Source organism: Argopecten irradians, chromosome 8 (genome assembly GCF_041381155.1).
Source record: "Argopecten irradians isolate NY chromosome 8, Ai_NY, whole genome shotgun sequence".
NCBI lineage: Eukaryota > Metazoa > Mollusca > Bivalvia > Pectinida > Pectinidae > Argopecten > Argopecten irradians.
The window spans coordinates 19165416-19182743 of record NC_091141.1 but is presented as its reverse complement, the minus strand read 5'-3'; the positions used below and the strand labels follow the sequence as shown (position 1 = coordinate 19182743).

Genomic DNA, 17328 nt, shown 5'->3' with positions numbered 1-17328 from the left:
AAGTACAGGAGGCTCGGGCTACGCCCTCGCCCCCTATAAATCTTACTTACCCTCTATGCCTTTAAAGGGGGTCAGTAACTGACTATATAACTAATAATATACATATATCCCGTCAGTGGAAGATATATCACGTGGCATACATATATCCGTTCAGTGGAGATATATCACGTGATATACATATATCCCGTCAGTGATATACATATATCACGTGCACAGGGACCTGGCACGATTTTTTTAAACTAACAGTATACATACATGTATACATATTATAGTATCAAGGGTTTGAACCCGGCGGTCGAGAAAAACGGACCTATTTTTTTTAAAACCGTGATCATTTTAATAAATGGGTTCTATACAACATTGACGGATATCTTACCTTAAAGAGAAAATAATTTATCTTTCCATTGAGTGCTTGATGAACAAAATTGGCCATTATTGACGAAGTTATGGCTTGATATATCGGGAAATTTACGAAAAATATGCTAGGTAGACATTTCCCTGTCCGGTCGAAATGTCGTCTCGGCTCTAATGGGTACCTCAAAAACCAAGCCAAAATCACAAAATCTACGCTTGTGGTGGTAAAAAGTACCCATAACTGTGTTCATCCAAAATCTCCTTTGGAGGTGTCATGACCCGTACTTTGTAGAAACTCCATTAAAACATCGTGTAGCTCACTTACTTCAACCGTCACCGCCATGTTCATTTTTCTCTCGAACGCTTCTCGACTTTACATATCGTGACTACATTATGCAAATTATGTAATGTTTTGCTTTTGGGTAAACTCGAGAAGCGTTCCGATGAACAAATGAACATGGCGGTGACGGTTAAAGTAAGTGAGCTACACGATGTTTAAATGGAGTTAATATACATATATCCCGTCAGTGGAAGATATATCACGTGGCATACATATATCCGTTCAGTGGAGATATATCACGTGATATACATATATATATCCGTCAGTGATATATATATATCACGTGGTATCCCGTTAGCGGGAGAGATATGTCACGTGGTACACAGATATCTCGTGAGTGGGAGATATATCAATTGATATACAGATATCCCGTCAATTAGAGATATAACACGTTATATAAAGATATCTCGTTAGTGGGAGATATCCCGTCAGTGGGAGATATATCACGTGGTATCCAGATAGTCCATCAGTGATACACCGATTACACTTTATATATATCTCTTAAATTTTAGTTGTAGTTCACTATGTATTACATTGTATTACAGGCATCTGCTACATACACCAAGTGCCACAAACCATTATGGAGGCCAGGGTTTCCCGGGAGCTGAGGATCTCATCTTCCGGTATAAACATAACAGCACACCGGAAGCTGCTAGGAAGCTGGAGGGACACCTCTCGGTTATTGCGCATGCGTTCTTCTCGGCAGCTAAAGTCTTGCGTTATTAAATTCATTTTACAGTAAATCTCTCATGTCTGTAGTTATTTAGGAAAGAATTCGGTTCTGTAGAATGAAATAGTTAATAAAATCAATCATGAAATAAGTCAACCAAAACATGTTCAGCATGTGATTCTTACATTAATTAGTTATTTATGGCTTTAACTTGTATCTGCTTGTAGTAGTTTGGTCTGATTTTTTTCTCTGAATCATTTTTTTCAGTGCATGTGCGATTTTGTATGCGTGGATGATTTTTTTTTAATAAATGCTACCTCAATTAACTTGTGTAATGTAATTATTTACGGCCCGCCTTTCCACTTTGAGTGACAGATTGCTAGGGAGCTCCAGGTGCCAGACTCCCTAGGGTAAGTTTGAAAGCTGCAGTTTTACGATATTGAAATTAAATATTCATTAATCACAAGATAATAACTTTTCTATTTAGGTATGTATTTTATTTTATGTATTTATACTAAGATATATATCCATAACTCCTCTGGGCATCATAAAACTCCATACTTATTACCTAGACAAACAACATGTACATATGCTAAAATTTATATAATTCGAACACTAGTGTTTTTCTATAAGTCAGCACTGTTGTTTTATTTTCATGTGAACTATTTTCCTTTATGTAAATCGATATTTGCCACTGCCACAGTCGGTGGTGACAATTCCGTAAATTCGTCGACACAATCCGTGATTAGTTTGTCTAATTTGATGAATCAGCAATTTTAAATTCAGTTTCTAGGGAAGGGCCGTAGATTAATAAACAACATCTTGCCATGTATAAAGCATGGATTCTGGCAAAGTAACCGCCGTTATCAATATTTAATAACCATGGTATTTGGGAACTAATTAGAAATGGAACGCCACGAAAAAATCTTGTTAAAATCGTAAGACCTGTGACGCGGATAATTCGGTTACATTTCCCTTTCCTGCTTTAATAACCCAGCTAGAGCCCTATTTTCTTGCATATTTCAAAACTCTTGAGAATCTATGTGTTTAAATGTCTAAAAATAAAACGGGTTTAGTGGCAAATATACTCGACTGGAAGCCGGTGTTATTACGTAACTACGAAAGGTGTATTAAATATTAATAGGGGCCTTATACGCACAGCTTACCTGCTTCAGCGCAAGCCAAACTTTGCAGGGAAAGTTTCCCGTTTTATAAATGCTTAACAATGGCCGGTAGAATCCCGCGTTCCGACTCGGAAGAAAAATTATGATCACAACATTAAAGGCTACAAATACCAAATCATGTCTGAATCATCTATTTTGGTTTGGAGACATTAGTAAAATATTTTAATTGATTAATTTCCTCGAAATAAAATTTTAAAATACGGCAGCATAGTTGTAATATTAACGTCAAAAAAGTTACATACATCCTTAACTCTCTTCTCACATTCAGTCTTCTAGGATATCATACAAACATCTCGTCACAGTAAGATCACCTCAATACTCTACAGGTTACTATCACTGTCGTCATATCCACATAGACATCACGATAGTGATAGTAACCCCTGCAATATCGAGGGCGTGTAAGGTAGGATACATCCTAAAGTCTCACAGTATGGTACAATGTAACATGCACCCTTAAGTCTGTCACAGGGGTCTGAGAATTAGTTACAGATTATATAATTATGGATCAACGAGTGCCCTTGGACAATTTTAGGGGTCTAGATCAAAAATCGGTAAAAATCATACTCTACATAGTACTATAAACGTAAAGGGTGGAGAGCTCCCTAACTAAAAACTCCTAATCCACCTAGCTTAATTAAGTGGCTAAACCGGTTGCAGCCGCTTAAGGATAACCGAGTAACCGAGTTAAAATTAATAGTGACATTTTAATTATATTTTCTCATGCATTATGCATGACCGATACCTACTCTGCAATCTCATTGGCAGACCGAAATAAAAAGTTGTTATGGTCCTTTCGGGACACATCGCCATTTACCTTTGGCGTAACACACACACCGTGACAAATGAAAAGAAATGTCACTATGAATTTAAACTCGACGACCGTACACAATTTTTAGTGATATCTGTCAAAATGGGGCAGCAATAGTCTTAGTTACGGCACTTTGTATAGATGTGTAGGATGATTTTTCCAACAGTGGTAACTAACTGTTTTTATGACGATGTACTAGAAATTTGTTTTTAGCCGCTACAGCTATGTGGGTTAGGAGGTTTGAGTCTGAAAGCTTTCCCCCCTTTACGTATATAGTACTATGTACAGTATGATACCATTTTTATCTAGACCCCTAAAACGCCTTAAAAATGGTCTTAGGTCAATCTGTTGGGTCCATCATTATTTAATCTGTAGCTAATTTTCAGATTCATGTGAAGTATATTAGTCACAGTAAGGAAGCATGCACCCTTAAGTGTATTAGTCATAGTAAGGTAACACGCACCCTTAAGTATATTAGTCACGGTGAGGTAACATGTACCCTTAAGTTTATTAGTCATAGTAAGGTAACACGCACCCTTAAGTATATTAGTCACGGTGAGGTAACATGTACCCTTAAGTTTATTAGTCATAGTAAGGTAACATGCACCCTTAAGTCTATTAGTCACGGTGAGGTAACACGCACCCTTAAGTCTATTAGTCACAGTGAGGTAACATGCATCCTTAAGTCTATAAGTCATCTTTAGTGACGGTTTCATATCCAACAGCAGAATCAAAATGGCCCCTACATCCACTTGCACGATAATTTGGTGCATTAAGAGCAAGAGTCAGCGAAATGAAGTTGGTTAATGCTAGGTTTACACTATGTTCCCTGCGAACACGGTAGCTACGGATGAAAGTCTGATGCCGGGTTGTTTTTTTTTGAGCAAATGAAACAATATTTATTGCTGAAAATGTCATTTCAAACACGTTTTAATAACAAAATGTGTTAAAAGAAAAGAAAATCTAAACTATATTTGTTATAAATATATAATTACAAGCTAACCGATATTTACATAATATATAATTCATTTTTCGCAATTTTCAGTCATTTGGACATGACGTACATTGCAATTATTTTACATGATGAATAATTTGCGTGCCCCTGTGCTTGGGCTGAGGTGACCAATTTATGGGGTTGTTTTTATCTTGTACACACGCTCCTTCAACATATTCATAATTCTAAATATAACTGTCGAAGACAGATATATCTGGATCAATTATCGATGAAAAGTTACATAATACATATGTATAAGACCACGATTGAATGCATCGTGGGTAGCGATAGGCATAGGGCGTCTCCTTGCAGGCGGTATATGGAATTTTCAAATTATGATTTGCCTAGATGAAATAAATGACTTGTTTTAATGTCCAGGAGACAGGTGTCATCTCGTCTTTCCGTGTCGACACCAAAATAAAACTAACAGGCCTATCCAAGGATACGTCCTTGGCCTACTGTAAGATACTGACCGTGTATCCGATGTAAATCCTCAGATATATAATTATTTATTTTGTAGTAATAGCTACATGTACATGTAGCCCTCACCAGATTTTGTGAATAGTTTGAATAGGCATGTTTGCATGTTATATTAAAAAAATTGCCGCCTGTGGTGAGAATCAAAAGATCAGAAGATCTGTACGTTAAAACTAAGCCAGATTTCTGTTTTTTTATATACAGTGATTTTTTTATAAGAAGCAGATACACTGTAACATTGTTATTTTAATCACCTATCTTTAATAGCAAATATTTGATGATGTATGATATTGTATTTCATAATAGAGAAAACACTTTTGTAATGTGCGTGTAACTGCTGTTTCAACCTGAAGAAAAGTGGGAAAAAATGATAATAACACTTTGATCACAAATCATAAAGTTTTTTGTTGTTCTTTGATATACCTGGCTTAGTATAATCTCTTTCCGAAATGCTCGAACGTCGGTGAAGACACCACAGAGGAATGAGTTAGATTTCGCGGTGACGAAGCACAGGCTCGTTTTACGTTGATACGGAGAAAACGATAGTTTTTATTTTATAACGTTACCATGGAATATCAGAGTTGTATGCAGTGAGAAATTGTACAATATTATCTATTTTAGATGAAATATTTCGATCGAGCCTACTTCATATGCATCGTAAAATTCTACTAAGTTGCATGAAAAATTACGATAACTGCAGGTAGGGCTATACAGTCGATGTCGGGAACAGATCCGATTTGATGCATTCAACTCAAATATAAAAAATGTATGCTATTGCCGAAACTTTTTGGACTAAGACAGTTCATGTGAATATTTAAGTCTTCAAAGATCGCTTCTTTTTTAATGAATAAGAAAAAAAGAACACGAAAATCACGATAGCTGCTCGCAACCAAGTACACCGCAGTTTTATCGGTTTTCGACGGCGAAAGACCAAAATAGAATTTTTACACACAATGTCAAACATATTCAATTCAAATCATTAATCATATGATTCAGAAGCATGTTAATGATGTTTTTGTGCAATATTTCATGAATTTCATCTACTAAACGAAGTATTGTATCCACAAACGCTGTAAGATTTACGTACATTGTAGCCTAGGCCTACTGTTTCTTTTTCTTTTTGTCAAAGTGACGTTTAAATAATGACATGTTTCAAGATAAACTTACACTATTATTTTAAACTATGTTATGCTGTATATGAGTGCAAATTGCCACCATAATACCACAAATGAATGTTTATTCCTTCAAAACGCCAGCTTGCAAGGTCGAGTCACCCGGGCTCATAGAGGACTAAAGAGTGACGTCATTGGAATGTTTGGGATCAAATCGTCAAATTTAGAAATGGTAATCAGAATAAAGAAACGTTTATTTACTGACATCGCAATATTTTCCTATCGCAATTGTTACAGGAAATTCGTGTTACCTGGTATCGAGTTCTATGCCTGATTAATCTCGATATTAGTGCTGAAAATATCTGGTTTATTGATATTGTTCCGCTACTTTTGTTGAGTTTGAATTCGCAAATTCGAAGGGTGTCAGAACGCTTGTTTTCAACCGGAATCAACACCGTAGTGATTAAGACCTTCCAAGTGAATTTTTGCATCGGGGGAATAGGGACATAAAAAGTTGATTTTCTCAAAAAGTAAGAAAAATAGAATACATTAATTTTGCTGGAACACTAAAAAAAATCATTCTGATTTCGGAATAGTTGGAATTATGAAGATACCTCTAACAGTATTTTTATTATTATTATTAGTATATATTATGTAAGTTAATAATTATAGCCAAGTGTTTCTACGCAAATATTTATTTCTGTAATGGTTCTCACTTTACTGCCTTTTGCAAAAATAGCTTTGGTATAATTTGATGGTTTAAGTGTGTTTGATAATGACTATTTCTATTTATTAATACAAATAATTCAATGATGTAGCAAATATGTACCAGGCCAGGCAATGATACTCCATCATATATTGCTTGCAACGTAAGACCATAATAAGACGCAACACGCCGTATCACGTCGAGCTTTCAACGCTACGAGCCGTGATGTACCTTGACAGAACGCATCAAAACAGTTATCATCCACCTTGGCTTGCCGTCAAAACCTTGACAAACCTGGACGAAACGGCACAAAACGTGCAGCCAATCTGCATCAACCGTGGAAAAACGCAACAGAACATACCAAAAATTGAAAACACCGTGAGATTCTGGGGAACGTGCTTGCTGCCCGTTCCACCACGGACCGTCTGAAAGTTATGTTACGGCCTCGTACGCGCTGTTACGTTTTGTTACGTCAATCCCGTTTTATTACGTCCGGCGGTGTTCATCATCTGTTCCGTGACTGCCGTGGCAATTTTTTTGACAGTTTAAAAATTTGGCACGGCATCCACGGTAATCACGACCGCTCACGTGTGTCTATCACGTCCTTCTGCGTTGTCTCACGTTGTCTCGCGGTCACCACGTTTTGTCCACGGTGGCCTGAAAACATGTCAGGGGTTGTTTTTTCTCCAATCCTCAAACAATAGTAGATAGTAGCTTTAGTCTAGGTCAGATTGAAGAATAGTACATTGTTTCTTATATCTCGATGTCTGGGTTAATTTGTTCAATGATCTCATTGAAGAAGGCTCGAGCAGTAGGATGGCATTGCCAATTCAATGGGGAGTTCTGGAATAGTACCTGTTTAGCAGTTGCATATCTGCTGCCTCATGTGTTACTTAGCTGCTTTACCATACATTAAATATATAATAATTATATGTTTATACCAAATGTAGTTTTTATTTTATTTTCTTTTAACACATTTTGATACAAAACAAAATGTGTATTAATTGAAATTTTAGGCTTTAAATACTTTTTTCATTTGCTCCAAAGAAAAGCCCGATTAGATCAAAACGTGCAAAACGCAGCAAACCTGATCAGATCGTAACAGGCCTAGATAGAACGTAACTACACTTGGTATCCTTGATAGACCGTGCTAAAGCCGTAGTGTACCTTTAACTTCGTGAACACCCCTTTATTCACGATCCACCACGTAATCCGTTAAAAGACCGTGGCAAAACTTAAGGATGCATGTTACCTCACTGTGATTAATGTACTTACGGATGTATGCTTCCTTACTGTGACTAATATATTTAAGGGTGCATGATACCTCACTGTTACTTATAGACTTACGGATGCATGATACCTCACTGTGACTTATAGACTTACGGATGCATGTTACCTCACGGTGACTAATATACTTACGGATGCATGTTACCTCACTGTGACTAATATAGACGTGTCACTGTGACTTATAGACTTACGGATGCATGTTACCTCACGGTGACTAATATACTTAAGGATGCATGTTACCTCACTGTGACTAATATACATACGGATGCATGATACCTCACTGTGACTTATAGACTTACGGATGCATGATACCTCATTAAGTATATTAGTCACTATGAGGTAACATATTAGTCACAGTGAAGTAACATGCATCATTAAGTATATTGGTCACAGTGAGGTAACATGCATCCGGAAGTATATTATTCACAGTGAAGTAACATGCATCCTTAAGTATATGTGTGTTTAGTATGTGTACCTCTGTGTATGTGTGTACCCCTGTTTATATGTGTACTCCTGTGTGTTTAGTATGTGTACCTCTGTGTATGTGTGTACCCCTGTGCATGTGTACCCCTGTGTATATGTGTACCCCTGTATATATGGGTACCCCTGTAAGTTTCCAATAGCAAGGTCCATGCCACAGGGATGATACCCCTACACTCCCGAATACTTTTGGAATTAAAAAAATAAATTCGTCATGCGATCTATTACTGATACATTAAAGTGAATAGACGGGCAAAGAAAACCAGTTTAAATGCGTTCATTGGTCTTCCAAAAGTTCTCACATATTAATACGACGGTCAAGTTCTGCTTAGTTTCCCAGTTCTGACCATTAAAGTAAAGAAAAGTTGAAATCATTGAAAGCGAGGCTGCGTGGAAATGTAACCACGGACATAGTGAGCCGGGAGGACGTTTTAGAATTTCCATACTTAAAATTAATTTCTTCGTACGCAGACAGATTTTGACGAGAGATTTTATTTTTCCATTGCATAAGAAATTATACTGGATACATTCACACCATTTTTACCGACTTTAGCCTTCCTTGCCCGACTGTTCACTTTAAAACATTATTTGTCATATTCCACTTGCGATCGCTTCGTTACTGATATTTTGACACTAATCACAGGGAACTGGCACGAAAAATTTTAACCAATAGTATACATATATATATTATAGATACTATAATATATATATACGTGTACTATTGGTTAAAAATTTTCGTGCCAGGTCCCTGTGACACTAATTATAAGTAAAGGTTCAGTGAGTTCCTAACAGAACTTCTTATCTAAAATCCTAAGTATGTACAGGCTACCCCGAGGTTACACGTTATAACGATCTTCTCGTTGACTTTGTGATACTAAAATCCAGATTCAAAATTCCTGTCGAATTTTGGTTTCTCTTTTTAGTGACGACTCCCTCAGGATGAAGATTTTTCCGGTCAGTATCAATAGAAGATACTAAGTTACGTAACGTGTAAAGCAATATCCTAATCTTACTGCAAATTGTAGTCAATATCTTCTCATTATGCAATTATGAAATGTTAATAAGAAAACGTTGCAGCAAGAACAGGACCAAAATTCTGGTCTCAAATTCACTCAGTTATTTTACTTCAACAATATAATTTATTTTGAAAAAAATAAATAGTGTGTTTTTTATCATTTAACAGATATATATGATATGGAACACATATATATAAACTTGTGTACCGCTCTGTTGGGGTGTGTACTCATGTGTATGTATGTACTCCTCTGTGTGTGTGTACCTCTCTGTGTATGTGTGTACCCCTGTGTGTGTCTTCAATCATGTGTTGTGTTAATATGAACCAATGTTAAGTCCGGGAATGTATTATCGTAGAAAAACGTTTAGACTGTCAATTATTGATGAGGGTTTTCCCATTAGATGGCACTACGGTATCCAAGGGTATAGCTACGTCTCTAACTGATCACGTGATTCGATCAATTAATCCTCAATAATTGATAATGTACAGCAAACAGAAACATAAAATACTGTATATATGTACCAGCTTACTGATTAGCTGATGTATTGACATTCAGTATATCCAATAGAATTATATAAATGTTTAACTTCGCGCCGTATCGTTAAAATTCATACTTTTTGTTTGGTATATATTAGTGGTAATCCGGACGTCCTCATCCCAAACTGTTCGGATTGCGAATTTTCCAGTCTGTTGAGTTCGGTCTATTTAGCCAATAATAAAATACGTTCCCTGGAATTTCTGTCTGCATTGACAATTTTCCACTCTGTCGAATTTAGTCTGTTTAGTCAATAATAAAATCCGTTCCCTGGCATTTCAAGATTGTTTCTGATGTTTCTTTCCTAAACTCTGGGAATATAACGTGTCTAAAGCTGTTTGTACAAGTTCTGATAAATCATTAACTCGGCTTATAAATACAATTGTCATTTGTGTAGTCACATATTCCTTTAATTGATGACTAACTGTTTTGTCGATTCAGTATCAATAACTTATCACAAAACCCGTTCAGGACGTCCCCGACCCATCAATGTATGTGGTCAGGAATCTCTTCATCATCTCGTTATCACTGGCATTCAGGTCTCGTGACTGATTGATGTTAATTGGACATGTTAATTAGTTCTGACCAGTGTATTCATTATAAATACTAATATTGACGAGGGACCTATATATGTACTTTAACGAAAAATAGATAGCGATAATAGAACCACAAACATATAGTGTATGTAAGATTCTGATAAGGGTCAAGGAAGTAAAATCAACAGTTGTTTTCCATATTACACCGGATCGAAAAAGGGCCAGATCGCCTCGAAAATTCGACAATCTTTTGTCCGCACTTAAAATCACTTCTTTGTCCTATATGTTTCTGACAGAACATAGTAAATATTCAGGTTTAACTATATAATAACGGAATATTTCCAATGTAAAGCTAAGAGTAATAAAAGAATTTGAATGTGAAAATATGTCATCATTCAAAAAGACAACATATGCTACAAAGGGATGAAAATCTCGTTACATCAACACTATGTACATGGGGAGTTGTTGTCCATCACAACTATACATGTTGCTATGGTAACTGAAGCGTGGGATACGAATTTCTCAAATCAAAAGCTATTGGACACTTGTTAGCTCACCTGGTCCGAAGGACCGAGGTGAGCTTATGGGATTAGGTCCGTCGTCCGTCGTTCGATGTAACGTTGAATATGGACCTCCGTTGAAAACTGACCTCGGGTCATTTTTCAACGTTGAAAACGGACCCCGAATGCCGTTGAAAATTGAACATGCCTTTGAAAATTGACAGCGTCTAGGGTCAATTCTAAACGGCGGGTCTGTTGAAAAATGACCTTGGCAAATTCTCAACGGACCGTCTGTTGAAAAATGACCTTAGTACATACACATATATAGCTGTTGCACAAACATTCTCGAATTCTGTTTTCGCCATTCCTAATATAAGTGTAACAGTATGTGCTAGTATTTAAATTACGTAATCACCTCGATTTGAATTGAAATTTTGTATTGTTATCATCGTAACAAATACATCATTTAATTTATTTTGTGTGTTGTTGTGTGTTTTTGGTGTGTTGTTGTATTGTGCGATGTTGTGTGGCTGTGTGGTGTAGTGTTATCGTATTTTGCGTTGTTGTGTTGTGTGGTGTTGTGTTGTGTGGTGTTGTGTTGTATGGTGTTGTGTGGTTGTTGCGTGTGTTGTATGGTGTTGTGATGTTTTGTTGTGGTGTTGTTTGGTGTTGTTGTGTTGTGTGTTGTGGTGTTGTTTGGTGTTGTTGTGTTGTGTGTTGATGTGTTGTGTTGTCGTATGATGTTGTTGTGTGTTGTGTTTTGTGGTGTGGTGTGTTGTCGTATGATGTTGTTGTGTGTTGTGTTTTGTGGTGTGGTGTGGTGTGGTATGTTGTGTGGTGTGTTGTGTGGTGTGGTTTTTCTCTAGGTACTCTGGCTTTCCACTACCTCCTGAACTTGCACGTCCTGAAATGACCCTGACTGCAAAAAGCAAAAATAAACCAAACCAAACTAATGGATTTGTCCGACAACGTTTTGCTTATTTCTGCACTTATTTTCTTCATTATATCGTAAAAAATCGATAAAAATTGTACAAAAAAATTAATCTTGGCTTTTGATAAAAATAACGACCTGGCATTTTGGCATTGGTTTTTTCCAAAGTAAGATAGATAGATAGTCGACTGATGCCAGTCATCGAGAAAGTTGGGTTACGTAATTAAGAAAAAAACGAGTTCTTATGGGGGTCACCTTTCAAAGGGGTCCATTTTCAACGGGTCGGTGTAAAAAGTGCGCTTAATGTTCAGTTTTCAACGGTTTTTGGAGTCATTTTTCAACGTTGACAAATGACCCGAGGTCAGTTTTCAACGGGGTCCATTTTCAACGTTACACCGGCGTCCGTCGTCCATCAACAATCGACTTCTTCTCCATAACCGCTGTTCGGATTTCAACACAATTTGACTGGTAGCATCCTTATGGGCTACTTACTGAAAATTGAACAACTGATGGGGCTGACCCCCAGAGGCCTGAGGTGCGGGGCCAAAAGGGGTCAATTTGGCCATTTCCATATAAACGACTTCTTCTCTGAAACTAAGTATTGGATAACACTCAGCATTGGATAACACTCATAATGCAATGGTAGCATCGTTATAGGTTGGGGATTTAAAACTGTACAAATGCTGAGGCTGACCCCCTGGGGGCCTGAAGGGCGGGGTCAAAAGGGCTCAATTTGGCTATTTTCATATAAATGACTTCTTCTCTGCAACTAAGCATGGGATAGCACCCATAATGCAATGGTAGCATCCTTATAGGGTGGAGATTCAAAATTGTACAAATGATAGGACTGACCCCCGGGGGCTGAGGGGCGGGGTCAAAAGGAATCAATTTGGCTGTTATCATATAAACGACTTCTTCTCTGCAATTTTGCAGGGAAGAGCACTCATAATGCAATGGTAGCATCATTATTGAGTGGAGATTTAAATTGTACAAACGATAGGGCTGACCCCCGGGGCCCTAGATGCGAGGCCAAAAAGGTCAATTAGGCTACTATTTTCATATAATTTACTTCCTCTCTGAACCTATGCATTGGATAGCATATTTTATGGTATCTATAGCATCATTATATGGCTGTGATTCAAAATTAAACAAATTTTGGAGTCAATTTTGCTAATTTTTCTAATTGTAAGAGTCTTTGTGATAATTGCTAAAAAACAGGTGAGCGATACAGGCCCTCTGGGCCTCTTTTTAGTTATTAGGTCTAGTGCTAGGGTCAAAGGACACTCGGGTTTTACTGTTCCGCAGATATTGTGGATATGATAAAAAAGGATTCTTTTTGTCGATGTTCGAGTTTCAATTCAACACTTTCTAGTGTCTCAGTCAGAGAGTCATCTTTGTTGGATATCATTTGTTTTGAAAGTTTGCGGAGGCAGAATAAAAAATAAATGGGACAAATTTATAGAACATTACAATAGTAACAATCTGTACCAAAGTGCTGAATTAATCTACTTGGACTCGTATTTATCAAGTCTGCCAAACACAGTACATCCATTGATCATGAGCCTCTCTTTGTACAACACAACACATACATTGATCATGACCCTCTCTTTGTACAACATACAACACATACATTGATCATGAGCCTCTCTTTGCACAACACAACACATACATTGATCGTGAGTATCTCTTTGTACAACACATAACACATACATTGATCGTGAGTATCTCTTGGTACAGCACACAACACATACATTGATCGTGAACATCTCTTTGTACAACACAACACATACATTGATCGTGAACATCTCTTTGTACAACACACAACACATACATTGATCGTGAGTATCTCTTTGTACAACACACAACACATACATTGATCGTGAGTATCTCTTTGTACAACACACAAAACATACATTGATCGTGAACATCTCTTTGTACAACACACAAAACATACATTGATAGTGAGTATCTCTTTTTACAACACGCAACACATACATTGATCGTGAGTATCTCTTTGTACAACACACAAAACATACATTGATCGTGAACATCTCTTTGTACAACACACAAAACATACATTGATAGTGAGTATCTCTTTTTACAACACGCAACACATACATTGATCGTGAGTATCTCTTTGTACAACACACAACACATACATTGATCATGAGTATCTCTTTGTACAACACACAACACATACATTGATCGTGAGTATCTCTTTGTACAACACACAACACATACATTGATCGTGAGTATCTCTTTGTACAACACACAACACATACATTGATCATGAGTATCTCTTTGTACAACACACAACACATACATTGATCATGAGTATCTCTTTGTACAACACACAACACATACATTGATCATGAGTATCTCTTTGTACAACACACAACACATACATTGATCATGAGTATCTCTTTGTACAACACACACAACACATACATTGATCATTATCTCTTTGTATCATTGAGTCATCTCTTTGTACAACACACAACACATACATTGATCATGAGTATCTCTTTGTACAACCAACACATACATGATCTTCTTTTACAAACACATACATGATCTAACTCTTTGTACACCAACACATACATTGATCATAGTATCTCTTTGTACAACACACAACACAACACATACATTGATCATGAGTATCTCTTTGTACAACACACAACACATACATTGATCATGAGTATCTCTTTGTACAACACACAACACATACATACATGATCATGAGTATCTCTTTTGTACAACACACAACACATACATTGATCATGATGATCATCTTTGTACACACACAACACATACACACTCTTTGTACAACACACAACACATACATTGATCACGAGTATCTCTTTGTACAACACACAACACATACATTGATCATGAGTATCTCTTTGTACAACACACAACACATACATTGATCATGAGCCTCTCTTTGTACAACACACAACACATACATTGATCACGAGTATCTCTTTGTACAACACACAACACATACATTGATCATGAGTATCTCTTTGTACAACACAACACATACATTGATCATGAGTATCTCTTTGTACAACACATACATTGATCGTGAGTGTTTCTCTTTGTACAACACAACACATACATTGATCGTGAGTGTATCTCTTTGTACAACACAACACATACATTGATCATGAGTATCTCTTTGTACAACACATACATTGATCGTGAGTGTATCTCTTTGTACAACACACAACAACACATACATTGATCGTGAGTATCTCTTTGTACAACACACAACAACACATACATTGATCATGAGTATCTCTTTTTACAACACACAATACATACATTGATCGTGAGTATCTCTTTGTACAACACACAACACATACATTGATCATGAGCATCTCTTTGTACAACACACAACACATACATTGATCATGATCGTCTCTTTGCACAACACACAACACATACCTTGATCATGAACATCTCTTTGTACAACACAACACATACATTGATCATGAGTATCTCTTTGTACAACACAACACATACATTGATCATGAGTATCTCTTTGTACAACACAACACATACATTGATCGTAAGTGTATCTCGTTGTACAACACACAACACATACATTGATCATGAGTATCTCTTTGTATAACACACAACACATACATTGATCGTGAGTATCTCTTTGTACAACACACAACACATACATTGATCATGACCCTCTCTTTGTACAACACACACATAAATTGATCGTGAGTATCTCTTTGTACAACACAACACATACATTGATCGTGAACATCTCTTTGTACAACACACAACACATACATTGATCATGAGTATCTCTTTGTACAACACACAACACATACATTGATCGTGAGTATCTCTTTGTACAACACACAACACATACATTGATCATGAGTATCTCTTTGTACAACACAACACATACATTGATCTTGAGTATCTCTTTGTACAATACAAAACACATACATTGATCATGATCGTCTCTTTGTACAACATACAACACATACATTGATCATAAGCCTCTCTTTGTACAACACAACACATACATTGATCGTGAGTATCTCTTTGTACAACACAACACATACATTGATTGCGAACACCTCTTTGTACAACACAACACATACATTGATCATGAGCGCCTCTTTGTAAATTTTAATATCGTAACTGCATCTATTGTAACGGGAACTATGATATGTTTAATCAATTAATTTTAGTATCGATTTCAGGCTTGGAATTTAAATTGTATGGCCATTTGTCTTGTAATAAAGTTACACTAATAATAAATCAGTGTGTAGAGTATCGTGATAATACTAGTAATGTCGTTTACCCTCATTGGAGGTCAGAAGGTAAGGTCGAAAGGTCAGATTAGATTTAAATGAAACATTAATTAGACAATAAAGGTGAAATAACAGATCGTTCAAGGTTTAAATTTTTAATCTGATATGTGTCAGTTTATTGAGAAATCAATATATCGACTGCTCTTATCGATCGGATTGTGTCAGTTTGAGGATCAAATGTTAAATAAACAATGAAGTGCGCCAGGTTATGCAACACATGTGTCGGTATTACAGATCCCCGGGGAGCTAAATATCCACTTTATATACCGCTTATCCAGTACATCGCTAATTAGCCAATCAGAGATAACGTAACAGGAACACACGCGATATCCAATGAAACATCTCGATACAACCCAACTTCGATAGAATGATTTTATTCAATAAAGTCACATTTGTCTGACATTTTCTTGTAAATGTCACGTGGTAAGATATCTGGTGTAGTGATCCCAATTAAGCGGAAATGAATTATTATTCAAAATTACAAAATCACAGTTCCTTGTGTACAAATGCACATTTGTTAGTAAAAACATGTCACGCACACTATGTACGAAACGAAAAAAGTAAAATAATGCACTGTATGAAATGATCGATTGAGCAAGTTATCAGCAACCTACATGGTCACTTCCATTCTTTCTATTTATAGATGGATTATGTGCGCGTTAAAGTCGTGCACGTTCCCACACACCTTACCGCACATGTTGCACTGCCACGGGGTGTTGACATTGTGTAAGCCCATATGTAGGTAATACAGCGTCCTATTTGGGAATATGATTTCACAATATTTACACATGTGCGAGTCTTTGTTCTTCATTAAAGTCGCCATGATATTTGGTTCCTTTCCATCAGAAGCCATATAAGGGCAGCCTACAAGTTGTGAGGTCGACGCTACAACTTCCGGGGATTTGAATCCGAGTAATCCTTCCAAGCTATTCTTTCCGTGCATCGACTTTTCTCTTTTAATGTTTGTTGTATTTTGCTTTAAAGTTTCGCTTACTTTGCTGTGTTCCTCGTTTGACGAGTTTTTCTCTGGAGTAGTCTCCCTTGATTTATAATTTC

At 36.7% G+C, this 17328-nt stretch overlaps 1 pseudogene; it reads left to right on the top strand.

Moving 5' to 3' along the window:
* The window catches only part of LOC138329593 (N-acetylated-alpha-linked acidic dipeptidase 2-like), a 35582-nt pseudogene extending 33892 nt beyond the window's left edge, over window positions 1–1690 (top strand).
* Window positions 1691–17328: the final 15638 nt, after the last annotated feature.